Source organism: Giraffa tippelskirchi, chromosome 1, assembly GCF_054371585.1.
Source record: "Giraffa tippelskirchi isolate mGirTip1 chromosome 1, T2T-mGirTip1v1.2.pri, whole genome shotgun sequence".
Taxonomy (NCBI): Eukaryota; Metazoa; Chordata; class Mammalia; order Artiodactyla; family Giraffidae; genus Giraffa; species Giraffa tippelskirchi.
In genome coordinates, this window is record NC_137275.1 from 85,590,609 (window position 1) to 85,604,700 (window position 14,092).

A 14,092-nucleotide genomic window follows, 5' to 3' on the forward strand; every position below is an offset into this window, starting at 1 on the left:
GTTATAATTGTTTTATATGCACTAACAAATTTAATCTAACTGATGGATGAAAACCATGTTATTCCTGTTATATAGCTGAAGAAACTGAGTTACAGAAAACTTAGGTAGCTTGCTAGTCTTAAAGCTAAACAAGCTATATGGCGTTTTATTTGATGTTTTTTGGTGATGTGTACATTTACTAAGGGGCTTCCCTGGTGGCTCAGTGGTAAAGAATCCGCCCTCCAGTGCAGGAAAAGCAGGTTTGATCCCTGAGCCAGGAAGATCCCCTGGAGAAGGAAACGGCAACTCCAATATTCTTGCCTGGGGAATCCCATGGACAGAGGAGCCTGGCAGGTCAATGTTTATCCATTAGTAAATGGATAAACAAAAATAGTAAACAAAAATTACTGTTTGTTGATTGCTTACTTGAGTGATTAAATTTTTGAAAAAATATTCAGTTCCCCACACTGAGATGCATAACGATCCATGTAGCATGAAGAGTGCTTTGATACAGAGGTGCATCTGGGCTCTTCATCCAGACAAGGTTGGATGGAGAGGAAAAGGGATATTTCACAGGCTTCCAGGAGAAAATGGCACTTTTCTAGACAGAGTTGGTCAGAGAAATGGGAAGAATGGTGTTCAAGAGAAGAATATCCAGAGAAAGACAAATATGTGATATTACTTATTTGTGGAAGCTTAAAAAAAAATGATACGTATGAACTTGTTTACAAAACAGAAACAGACTTACAGACATAGAAAACAACCTTATGGTTACCAAAGAGGAAGAGTAGGAGGAGGGATAAATTAGGAGTTTGGTATTAACATAGACACACTGCTGCTGCTGCTGCTGCTGCTGCTGCTGCTGCTGCTAAGTCGCTTCAGTCATGTCTGACTCTGTGCGACCCCATAGACGGCAGCCCACCAGGCTTCCACGTCCCTGGGATTCTCTAGGCAAGAACTCTGGAGTGGGTTGCCACTACTATATATATATATATAAAATAGATAACCAACAAGGACCTATTGTATAGTACAAGGAACTATACTCAATATCTTTAATAACCTATAATGGAAAAGAATCTGAAAAACAATATATATATGCATATATATGTGTATATATATATGTGTATATATATATGTGTATATATATATATATATAACTGAATCACTTTGTTGTACACTTGAAACTAGCACAACTTTGTTAATTAACTATACTTCAATTAAAAAATATTTTCTTTCAAAGAGAGAGGAACATGTGCAAAAGCAAAAGGGTGAGGAAATGTGACTTATTCAAGAAATGGGAAGTCCTTAATGTGGCAGAGGCACAATCTGGAACCAGCAGGACAGGGAGATGTGACTCTTGACTGTGACCCACTGCTGCCAGATCATCAAGGGTTTCTGTTTTCACCCTAGGGAGCTCAGACACTATTCTGTAAGCAGCAAGGGCCCCAAAAGACAGCACTGTAGTTACCTTTGTATTTTCACAGAATAAATTGACCATATTGTGGCAGATAGCACAGAGCAGAGTAACATCTGAAGACTTGGGTTAAAATGAATGAATTAGGTTTCTACCATACTGTTTGAATTCCAATTTAACTAGAATGCGACCCACTACAAAATTTGAATGCCTATCATTATTTAATGCTGAAAAGCTACATACCTATGAAGCATCTACATATGGTCAAACGTTTCAGATAGGGTCAAATCTCTCTATTCCACCCTGGTGAGTGAACAGAGTGAAGGCACCTAGTGAAGGAGCAGAGAAATGTATAATACAAAGGGGTAAATAATGTCAATTAGTTAATTCTGCTGAGAAGGCAATGGCACCCCACTCCAGTACTCTTGCCTGGAGAATCCCATGGATGGAGGAGCCTGGTGGGCTGCAATCCATAGGGTCACAAAGAGTCAGATACAACTGAAGTGACTAAGCAGCGGCAGCAACAGTTAATTCTACATGTATGTGTATTGGTTATATATATGCTATTTTTGAATTTAGGAACTTCTAAAGACATCACCAGATGGTCAACATCGAAATCAGATTGATTATATTCTTTGCAGCCAAAAATGGAGAAGCTCTATACGGTCAGTAAAAACAAGACCGGGAGCTGACTCTGGCTCAGATCATGAACTCCTTATTGCCAAGTTCAGACTTAAATTGAAGAAAGTAGGGAAAACCACTAGACCATTCAGGTATGACCTAAATCAAATCCCTTACGAGTATACAGTGGAAGTGACAAATAGATTTAAGGGACTAGATCTGATAGACAGAGTGCCTGATGAACTATGGACAGAGGTTTGTGACATTGTACAGGACACAGGGATCAAGACCATCCCCATGGAAAAGAAATGCAAAAAAGCAAAATGGCGGTCTGAGGAGGCCTTACAAATAGCTGCGAAGAGAAGAGAAGCAAAAAGCAAAGGAGAAAAGGAAAGATATTCCCATCTGAATGCAGAGTTCCAAAGAATAGCAAGGAGAGATAAGAAAGCCTTCCTCAGTGATCAATGCAAAGAAATAGAGGAAAACAATAGATTGGGGAAGACTAGAGATCACTTCAAGAAAATTAGAGATACCAAGGGAACATTTCATGCAAAGATGGGCTCAATAAAGGACAGAAATGGTATGGACCTAACAGAAGCAGAAGATATTAAGAAGGGGTGGCAAGAATATACAGAAGAACTGTACAAAAAAGATCATCCTGACCCAGGTCATCACGATGGTGTGATCACTCACCTAGAGCCAGACATTCTGGAATGTGAAGTCAAGTGGGCCTTAGGAAGCATCACTACGAACAAAGCTAGTGGAGGTGATGGAATTCCAGTTGAGCTATTTCAAATCCTGAAAGATGATGCTGTGAAAGTGCTGCATTCAATATGCCAGCAAATCTGGAAAACTCAGCAGTGGCCACAGGACTGGAAAAGGTCACTTTTCATTCCAATCCCAAAGAAAGGCAGTGCCAAAGAATGCTCAGACTACCCACAATTGCACTCATCTCACATGCTAGTAAAGTAATGCTCAAAATTCTCCAAGCCAGGCTTCAGCAATACGTGAACTGTGAACTTCCAGATGTTCAAGCTGGTTTTAGAAAAGGCAGAGGAACCAGAGATCAAATTACCAACATCTGCTGGATCATCAAAAAAGCAAGAGAGTTCCAGAAAAACATCTATTTCTGCTTTATTGACTATGCCAAAGTCTTTGACTGTGTGGATCACAATAAACTGTGGAAAATTCTGAAAGAGATGGGAATACCAGACCATCTGGTCTGTCTCTTGAGAAACCTATATGCAGGTCCAGAAGCAACAGTTAGGACTGCACATGGAACAACAGACTGGTTCCAAATAGGAAAAGGAGTACATCAAGTCTGTATATTGTCACCCTGCTTATTTAACTTATATGCAGAGTACATCATGAGAAACGCTGGGCTGGAAGAAACACAAGCTGGAATCAAGATTGCTGGGAGAAATATCAATAACCTCAGATATGCAGATGACACCACCCTTATGGCAGAAAGTGAAGAAGAACTAAAGAGCCTCCTGATGAAAGTGAAAGAGGAGAGTGAAAAAGTGGCTTAAAGTTCAACATCCAGAAAACTAAGATCATGGCATCTGGTCCCATCACTTCATGGGAGATAGATGGGGAAACAATGGAAACAGTGTCAGACTTTATTTTTGGGGGCTCCAAAATCACTGCTGATGGTGATTGAAGCCATGGAATTAAAAGACGCTTACTCCTTGGAAGAAAGGTTATGACCAACCTAGATAGCATGTTTAAAAGCAGAGACATTACTTTGCCAACAAAGGTCCGTCTAGTCAAGGCTATGGTTTTTCCAGTGGTCATGTATGTATGTGAGAGTTGGATGGTGAAGAAAGCTGAGTCGGAAGAATTGATGCTTTTGAACTGTGGCGTTGGAGAAGACTCTTGAGAGTCCCTTGGACTGCAAGAAGATCCAACCAGTCCATCTTTAAGATTTGTCCTGGGTGTTCATTGGAAGGACTGATGTTGAAGCTGAAACTCCAATACTTTGGCCACCTCCTGCGAAGAGTTGACTCACCGGAAAAGACCCTAATGCTGGAAAGGATTGGGGGCAGGAGGAGAAGGGAACGGCGGAAGATGAGATGGCTGGATGGCATCACCGACTCGATGGACATGGGTTTGGGTAAACTCTGGGAGTTGGTGATGGACAGGGAGACCTGGCGTGCTGCGATTCATGGGGTTGCAAAGAGTTGGACACGACTGAGCGACTGAACTGAATTGAACTGAAAGTCTTGAAAATTCATTAACAAACAGATGACAAAGTGGTGCTAAGGAGACACCCTAGGACAGGTTCAGGAATGTTCTATTCCATGCTGGTCTTGCCTTTCCCACATAGCTCCATCCCTCATATTCAATTCTGGGAATTGCTGACTGCCTTTTCAAAAGGATACAACAAAATTGCTTTTTCTCAAACCTTCTGTCATTGAAGTATTATACTAAAATTTTCAATCTCCCCAATTCTTCTCTTCAGAATATGAAATGAGGAAGGGAAACAGGGTATAAAAAACAGACCAGTCAGTGGTATCCATCATTGCCTTTCTCCATGAGACTAGAGTGGGACTTGCAGTTATAATTCTTTATCTGTAGCTCCAAATCCAAAAAGCTCTGAAAAACCAAAGTGCTTTCATGACTGATTTGGCAGCAATACCTGACCAAACTCATGTGGTCATAAAACCTGACCCCAGCTGACTGAAGTCTATTTATAACCTGCATTTCACTTGGTGTGAATAGTCACATGCATTTCTGCAGAAATATTCATGTGTTTGACATTGTTTGGAGTGTTACCTAATATTCTGAATATGTACTTTATTGCTTTCTTAATGTTTCTTTAATTTTTTTTAAATTTTGAGACTTGTATATCTGTTTGCAGTTGTAAGAAAGAACACATGTAGTATACTCTTCACCTAATTTCCCCCAATGGTCACATTTGTAACTGTAGTACAACATCACAACCAGGAGACTGACTTGGATACAATCCATGGACTTTATTGGGCTTCTCAGATGGCTTTGGTTGTAAAGAATCTGCCTGCCAATACAGGAGATGCAAGAGACACGAGTTCAACCCCTAAGTGGGGAAGATCCCCTGGAGTAGGAAATGGCACCCCACTGCAGTATTCTTGCTTGGAAAATTCCATGGATAGAGGAGCTTGGCAGGCTACAGTCCATGGGGCTTCAAAGAATCAGACACGACTGAGCGACTGAGCACATATGGGCTTTATATGGATTTCATCAGTTCTAGATACACTCTCTTTAGTTCGTTGAGATTCTATCATGTATAGATTTGTGTGGCTACCAGCACAGTCAGATGCAACACAGCTCATCCTAAGGCTCTCTCGTGCTACCCTATAATAGACACAGATACCTCCCTCACCAGCCCTCTCCCTAGCCCGTGGCAAACACTTGTATGTTTTCTACCTCTAAAAGTTGTCATTTCTAAAATGCTAAATAAATAGAATTGTACATTATGTGGTCTTTGGTGATTGGTTTTGTTCACTCAGCCTAATTCCTTTGGCGATCCATACAAGTTGTTTCATGCTTTTTAATATCTGAAAAATTCTAAACTCCAAAACATATATAGCCCAAAGGTTTTAGATAGGAGGCTATGGGGCTGCACTGAGAGTCTGCTGCTGCAGTTAGACCCCTGCCTGCTCTTTGAACCATTGATGAGTTGGGCTGGCAAGAACTCAGGGGCTGTGTTCTCATCAGTGAGTGGAGACTGGAAATAGTTTGAAACAGACATTTCTGGTGTTTGGTTTGAATACAGCTCCTGCTGCCCATGGGACGTTTGCCTCTTGTTGCAGCCTAGTTATCCAGTGTTCACAGTGTCTGCCTCATTTGCGTTTACCTGGGTTTCCCATTCTCATTGCATTTCCCTTCTAGGCCTGAATTTTAACCCTACTTTGCAATCTGCTTTCCTGAGTTTTGTTTCTATCAGCCCCTTTCTCCCGGACTGCACCTGGCTTCCTATATCACTTACATCGACTCTGCTCAGCGTGCAGATCTGTGACTCAGGGCTCAGGTTTCAGCACTGGCCTGTCTCAGGCATGTGTTGTGTTCTCTCTGACACTCAGATTCTGAGAGTTGGATACCGGGTCTTCCATGGAGAGCTTCTTGGTGTGGATTCTCATCATCATTAGAGTGAGTTTTGACGTCAATCAAATTTAGCCTTGAAAGGAGAGTTACTGTTTACATTCTAAAGCTGAAGTTGCCCCATTTAGGCCAATATACAGTTCAAAGGATAGTTTGGTAAATTCTATAGTGGAAATTGTCACTAAATAAAATAAGATAGATAATGTTCTGTTCTTGACAACTGACTTAAACGCATCTCTGAGGGCTGTGTGTGTGTGTGTGTGTGTGTGTGTGTGTGTGTGTATGTGTGTGTGTCTGTGTGTGTCAGTCAGTCTAAAATGGCTAATGATATTTAGAGAAGAGGAAACACAGTAGAATGGCCCAAAGAGGGGACTTGATCACATTTGCTCTTGGATCCCACTTCTCTTTTGAGCCTGCCGCAGTGGAAGACATCAAAATAGTCCATGTTATGACATCATTGTCTCAGTCAACTGTAATTAATTTACGTCTTCCTTTTGGAGAAAGCTAAACTCAAGAAATCATTGTAGGATTATCAAAATTTTATTTCTAGCCCTACAACTATTATAAAAACACACCTTCAGGTTAAAAGCGAAAAGTTCATATCTAATAATTCATAGAATTTGTTCATGTGAAACAATTATTTGGGAAGTTTTCAGATGCTTGAATGTTTTGCGTTTCCACCTGGTGTCTGCGATCGTGCAGAACAGCCTCGCATTATTCTGTGATACTTCTGGTTAGCACTGACTGGTCCAAAGTTTGCTTTGAGACTATCAATAGGGTCCACTAATTTCCTGAAGAAATCAATTAGGAATGAAGAAAGAAGAAAAAAAGGTAATATCTAATTCTGACTTACTTTCTGAGCAAAAATGTTGTTAGTCCTCTTCCCAAAAAGAACAAGCAACACGGATTTGTAAACTAAGAAAGAAAATAAGGGAAAATTTAAAACATATAGGGTAATTTGAGCAATCTTTTAAACATTTGTACAAAAGCAATGGAAAACTGAATGATAAAGTTCTGTATTTTTTTTACGGTGGGGGGAAGAAAGGAGAAAAAAGAACAAACCAGGTTTTCCCGCTTTAAAAATGTTTTCCTTAAGTCTTTTTGTCTCAGTGTTCTATTCCCTCCCAAGTTTTTGACAACGGAAAGGCGTCTCATTCTCCTTCAAAGTCTTCCAGAATAGAATTGCCATGAGTTCCTGTCAGTAATTTTTACTTTCAGTTAAAACCACTTTCCTTAGGCAAGTGCATTAGCACTGAAAAAAGAGCCATATTGTTAGGCCTTCACTTTGGCTTTTAGGTCAAAACTACTTCCTGAGAAATAATTTTCATTTACTTTGCAAAGCGTCCACAGTTGGAAGAGTCATAAAGTGTATAAAAGGAAAAGTACACAAGGCAGTCCATGTGAGTGGCTGGTTACTCATGATGGAATAGTGAGGTCGAGGTAAATGAACATGAAAAATAAAGGCTGAAATGTTTCTATTTTTAGCCTAAATTATGGACATAAATATTTGCTGTGGTTATCAATAGTTTATATTTAAATCACCACTTAAAGGAGACTGTAGAAGTTTATCGCTATTGGGAGCTCAGAACAGTGGCTGGCACAGAGTGGTGTTGAATAAATAAATATTTACTGACTAAATGCATGCATGTATGAAGATCTCTGTATTTATTCTTTCTCAATCCTTTAAAAAAATATATCATATGACAATCCCAGAACCTTGAGGAAAGCAAGTATTAATTTCTGAGTTTGGAACTGAATGTTTATTTATTTTGAAAAACGTTTGGGAATGCTTTGCTTGTGGAATGTTAGTTGCACACAATAAAACATCAGCCTACGTTTCATCCCTACAAAAGTAAAGATTTTTGCTATCGGTTTAATTATCTAATTAGAATTCAGTAAGCTATGCAGAGGCTGCCCTTTGGGGCTCATTAAATCAGCAAGGTTGAGTGTTGCAAGTGAAGGAAACACATTTTTGAGTGGAGCCCGTTGTTGCCGAAAAGTCCTTTGGTTACTATAGCTCTGCTCAAGAGGAGAGAGCAGCCTTGGGCCAGAGGGCAGTCTCGTACCCCGGGGCGGAGGAGGAGATGCGGTGCTGGGCGAGGCGGGGCGGGCGGCTAGGATCCGTTTACAGCCAGCAGGGACTAGGACGCGGCGACCCCGCGGCCAAGGCAGCGTTGTTCTGAGCGTTGATGTGCAGGGTCAAACAAGCTTAATCTTTGAAGCCGGCTGACCTCAACTTCACTGAAGAAACAGGCTGAATCACAACAGCCTCTGGATTGAAATCCCAGCTCTGATGGAACAGGAGCTTTCCCCTGTTGATGCTGCTGCAGCGTTTGCTCCTAATGCTGGGAATTCAAGCGTTTAAGTCTTCAGGGCCTTCGATTGAAATCCTACCAGCTTGAAAGTCTCACAATTGTTTAAAAAAAAAAAAAAAAAAAAACATCTAACACACAAAGCCGCAAACCCTTTACATTTCGTTTGGCCAGCCAGGGGATCATAGTCTTCTGAAAAAAGAACACACAGCCTATTTTTTATAAACTGAGACCTCTGTTATTTTTTTCTGTGTTTTAAACTTGTGTTGATTGCCATGCCATGCGTTCATTTCTTAACCAGAAAACAAGAGATATTTTTCACTTGATACAAAAATGCCTAAGTCTTGATAACATCACAATGTATTACTTCATTATAACAGGCCAGTTCTTCCATGCTGAGTTATACTTGCTATCCACAAAACCACTAGTTGTCAACATATCTCGTTCCAAATGGTTGTATTTTTTCAAAAGTCCAGAAGACATTTGTCAATTTGAAGTTCCTGCCTATATGATAGGTAGCTACATGAAGGTTCTTTTCATCAGTTGGAATGGTTTTTACTGAAAGGAAATGCATTTCCATGTGAATGTATTGGGGTTTGCAGCCCCACACTGCTGCCTGCCTCCTTGATTTTGGCTCTACTCACAGTTCCTTTTATTGGTTTTTGGCAGGTTGCTGAGGGCATATGTTTTGGACTTTTCTTGCCTGATTTGTGAGATTCTGCTGACATCCAGGAAAGTGCTTCAAAAAAACCTGTTGCTCATATCCAAGCTTATGTGTTTCGTGGCAGAGCCACGAGCACTGAGCTCAAGTTTCTTGACAACAAGTCTTATTTATGGAGAAACAAACATAGGCGGTATTTTGTGGGACCATGCTGTTCTCTTTCTGTGAGTAACATTTGGCATTTCTATGCAAGAGGGCAAATAGTTTTTTAAACGTCTCATGTTCAAGGGTGTTATGGAGGAAAGGATGCCATGCTGACGGTGATGGTGATGATAGCTGCCATTTACTGAGCAGACACCAAACACCAAGCAATTTGCATCCACTCATCATCACAAAACTGCAAGGGGAATGCTGCTGTGCCCATTTTGAAGATGAAGAAACTGAGGTTAAGCAGCATTCCCAGAATCTTATGGAGTGTTGAAGCCAGAAGCTTTGGGCTTCCTGTCTCCAAAATTCATATTTTTTCCCTAAAGAAACCTGAGAGACAAATACTGCTTTTGATTTTTGAATAAAGAAAATCTTGTCCTGAAATTGCAGTTCTATTTTGATGACAATGATTAAACATGTACCATAGGAGTTAGACAACATGAGGATGCTAAGTCACAGCTAAGATACAGTTCCTGTTCCTTAGAGACTCATAGACTAGACCAGTGGTTACTGACTGCTGGTGATTTCACTCCTCCAGGGAACATTTCTGAAGGTCTGGAGCTGTTTTTGATTGGCATGGTGGGTGAACATGTTTGGAGCTAGGTTTGGAGTAGGTTGGGGCTTCCCCTTCCCTGGCAGCTCAAACAGTGAAGAATCTGCGTGCAATGCAGGAAGATGCTCTGGAGAAGGGAATTACTACCCACTGCAGTATTCTTGCCTGGTGAAACCCATGGACAGGAGCCAGGCAGGCTGCAGTCCATGGGGTTGCAAAGAGTCAGACATGACTGAGCAACTAACACTTTCACTTTTGGAGTAGGTTGAGGCTAGGCATGCTGCTAAACATTCTACAATGATCAGACAAATCCCACAACTAAGAATTATCTGGCCCAAATTTGTTAATAGTGGTGCTGTTGAGATAACTGTGGTCTAGAAGAAGAAAAATACTGAAAACATGGTGGGATTTATATTGTGCTTTAATGATGGTGTGGTAGACTGTATTATTTGTCCAAAATATTTGCTGACATTCTCTGTTGGGACCTTCCATGTGGGAGAGTTATAACTCTTGTCCCATAAATACCAGGCACAGCCGTTTGACTTGCTTGACCAATGAAATATGGGGAGAAACTTAAAGAGCCATCCCTCTTTTCCCTCTGTCCTAAGACTGTCAAGTTCCAGGCAGAGCTCCTTTATCCGGAAGCTTAAATAAAGACAGGGCTTCCCTGGTGGCTCAGATGGTAAAGAAAAGTGAAAGTGAAAGTCCCGTCTGACTCTTTGCAACCCCATAGATTATACAATCCTTGGAATTCTTCGGAATTCTCCAGGCCAGAATACTGGACTGCATAGCCTTTCCCTTCTCCAGGGGATCTTCCCAACCCAGGGAAGGTCTCTTACTTTGCAGGTGGATTCTTTACCAGCTGAGCTACAATGGAAGCCCAAGAATACTGGAGTGGGTATCCTATCCCTTCTCCAGAGGATCTTCCTGACCCAGGAATTGAACCAGGGTCTCCTGCCCTGCAGACAAACTGAGCTATGAGGGAAGCCCAGATAGCAAAGAATTGGCCTGCAATGCAGGAGACCTGGGTTGGATCCCTGGGTTGGGAAGATCCCCTGGAGAATGGAACGGCAACCCACTCCAGTATTCTTGCCTGGAGAATTCCATGAACAGAGGATCCTGGCAGGCTATAGTCCATGGAATCACAAAGAGTCAGACATGACTGAGTGACTAACATTTACTTACTTAAATAAAGACAGCATGGAGTAAGATGCAGTCTACTCCAAAGACTGGAATCATAAGCAAGACCTAAACCCTTGTTGAAAGCTAGTGAGGTTTTGAGATTGTTACTGTAGCATAATTTTGTTCTTTCTGGCTAATACAAATGTAGTTATTATTTCAACAAGTGACAGTGATGTGGGATTGTGGTAGGAGAATAACCTAGAAGAAAAGACTGGAGCCAAGGTATGCTAGATGACAAAGGGTAGATTTTAATTTTATGCATGGGAAGTTTAGTAAGAGTGAGAAAGGAAATTAATTTTGAGATTGGAGGGAAAGGTCATTCAGAAAGGGACATGTACAAGGGGCAGGAAATCAGTTAGACTGTCATAATAGTTGAGAAGCAAGAGTCTGAATATGGGCAGTGTTCATGTAAATGAAAAACTGGAGGATTATGAAGAGTGATTGAGAAGGAAAAAAAATTAATGGGCATGAAAATGTATTTACCATGGACAAGAAGATGATTTAAAGATGATATCAAGATTTTGAGAGTGAGTATCTTGTAAATAGGTATCACACAAGAACACATTTTGAGATGGATAGGATGAATTCCTACCAGAGCTTATTGAACTTGGAATGGGCTTGTCTAGTGGGAGTAGTTCACAGGCAGTTGGTGGTGAGGGTCTGGACAGTAGGACTTCTGGTGTGATTTACATAGCTGGGCATCATCCTTGTATAATGATGCAGTTTGGACAATATTATCTAGGGATAGTGTCTAGAACTGAAAGAGGAACTTAGGGAAAAGGGAGTTGGGGGGTTGGGAAAAATAAACCTGATGGGAGGAATGTCAGACATCTAAGTAGAAAATCCTGCCACGGCTGGCTGGTAAGGAGCTGTGTGAGGTGCTTGCAGAGGCAAACAAGAGTGTAAGGAGGCAAACTAGTACACACTCCAGTGCGGGTTTCCATGCCCTCCTCCAGGGAATCTTCCCAACCCAGGGACTGAACCTGAGTCTCAATCTCTTGCATTGGCAGGTGGGTTCTTTACCACTAGTGCCCCCTGGGAAGCCCAATTAACTGCAAATAAGTGCTTAAATGCCTATGCTATTATTCTGAAGCAGTTAAGTTTTGGAGAAAAAAAAAATAGTACACAGTTATAAGGTGAGGAATTTATAAACATTCATAATGAATGTTTGAAGTTTGTAAAATGTGGAAGCTTGATGTTTTCTTCAGTGTAAGAATGAAAACTAGAAATAACAATAGCACTTACTTGAAAAAAAATTCTTGACTTATATTGGAAATTTATAATTTTAAACTTTAATTGCTATGTCTTTGCTGTGCCTACCAGTTAGAAATGAGTTTATTATATTCTTTGTTTAGGTATTGGTTGTATTTTTAGGTAAAAATATTCTTCAATTGATTATGACACATTAATCTTCCTTCTCAGTTTTCATGTTTCAAGGCAAACTAACTAGCAGATGTTCACAGCCATAACCGAAGGGCTGAACTTTTTGAACGTGCCCTTCTCTACTCCCTCTAGAGTTCGCAGACAATGCATCCTTTAGTTTTGAAGTTTTGCTGGATGGATAAAATAGGTTGGTGTTATGCTACTTTCCTTAAGAATAGGTCAGACCACCATCTATTTCTTTTCCTCTGGCTTCACACTTCAGTATGTTAGGGTCCTGGGACATCATGGCAGAGAAATCTCACCCAGTGGTCCACCACCAACCTGCTGGTGGCTGCAGGAATTACAGACAGAGTGTTTGAGAGAAGTCACAGGGATGGATGAGATTGCCCAGGGAGAAAAAGCGTGAAGCAAGCTGCTGAGAAGATTGAACCTGCCTTCTGAAAGCAGCACTAACCTGAGTGATTTCATCCAGAATAATAAATACTAATTTCCTTTCATTTCTCAGCCTAATCATACTGTTACTTGATGTTTACTGTAAATAAAAGTTTAGGACCTTTCTCAGATATGGAGAGTTTAGTACATAGTTCTCCTTCAGGCACTTATCAAGTAATTAAGGCTTGTTCTTTGGGGATTCTGTAGTTTACACCAGAGAAGGTTGTTTGAAATTCTGTTTTCTGTGCTAAAGCTATCTTATCATCATCATCATAATCATTGTCAGTGAAGCATCCCCTCTCATTGCACAGTGAATTGGAATTACGGAGTTAAGTTTGGGAGCCTCGTGTTTCCAGGTCCTCGAGGTATAACCTTTATCAGGAGCCTAGCATCCTCACATGCCCACTGCACAGCCCATATTTCGCCTCATGTTTCTGACCTTTCTTTTCCAACCCTTTGAAAATTTTGATTTGATTGGTTAATTAACTGGGATAGATTACTGGGAGATGCCATCTTAATGGGCTTTATTCCAGGGTTGTGCATTTTCCTGTTAATACAGACCTTCTGGAGATATGGGCTTCCCTGGTGGCTCAGATGATAAAGAGTTTGCCTGCAATACAGGAGGTCAATCCACTCCAGTATTCTTGCCTGAAGAGTCCCCGTGGACAGAGGAGCCTGGCAGGCTACAGTCCTTGAGGTTGCAAAGAGTCGGACACGACTGAGCAACTAACACTTTTCTGGAGCTATAAAGCCTTAACCCATATAGCTCTCATTAACAAAATAATGTTCAGGAAAACAGAGGAGGTGTTTTCTGAGAAGCCTTTAGATCTCCTTTTAATTATACTACTTTAGTGATCAGTGACTTTGCTTCTCCACTCTGTATGTGTAAAGAATAGCTGAATACAATTTTGAAGTGGGTTGAGCAGAGAGAAAACCAGGACCTGTGATTAACATTCTTGCATTTTAATTATTGATTAGGAGTAATCAGATGATTCAGCTTTAAGCAGATTCCAAGTTTTCCATTATAATTCACAGTAGAATAGCATTGAAACATGTATATTACCATATGTGAAACAGATCACCAGTCCAAGTTCAATGCATGAAACAGGGCACTCAAAGCCAGTGCATTGGGACAACCCAGAGGGATGGGATGGGGAGTGAGGTGGGAGGGAGGGTTCGAGATGGGGGACACATGTGTACCCGTGGCTGATTCATGTCAACGTATGGCAAAAACCACCACAATATTGTAAAGTAATTAGCCACCA

General features: G+C 40.9%; 1 long non-coding RNA gene across 2 annotated transcripts in view; it reads left to right on the top strand.

The window, feature by feature from the left end:
• Positions 1-6,069: 6,069 nt before the first annotated feature.
• Positions 6,070-14,092, top strand: part of LOC145547464 (uncharacterized) — a 133,686-nt gene continuing 125,663 nt past the window's right edge. Inside the window, exons 1-2 of one of the 2 annotated variants that reach the window (XR_014083846.1) lie at positions 6,070-6,145; positions 9,079-9,294. This is a non-coding gene — a long non-coding RNA (uncharacterized LOC145547464). The remainder of the gene's footprint in view (positions 6,146-9,078; positions 9,295-14,092) is intronic. The other variant, XR_014083847.1, reaches the window with a different exon arrangement.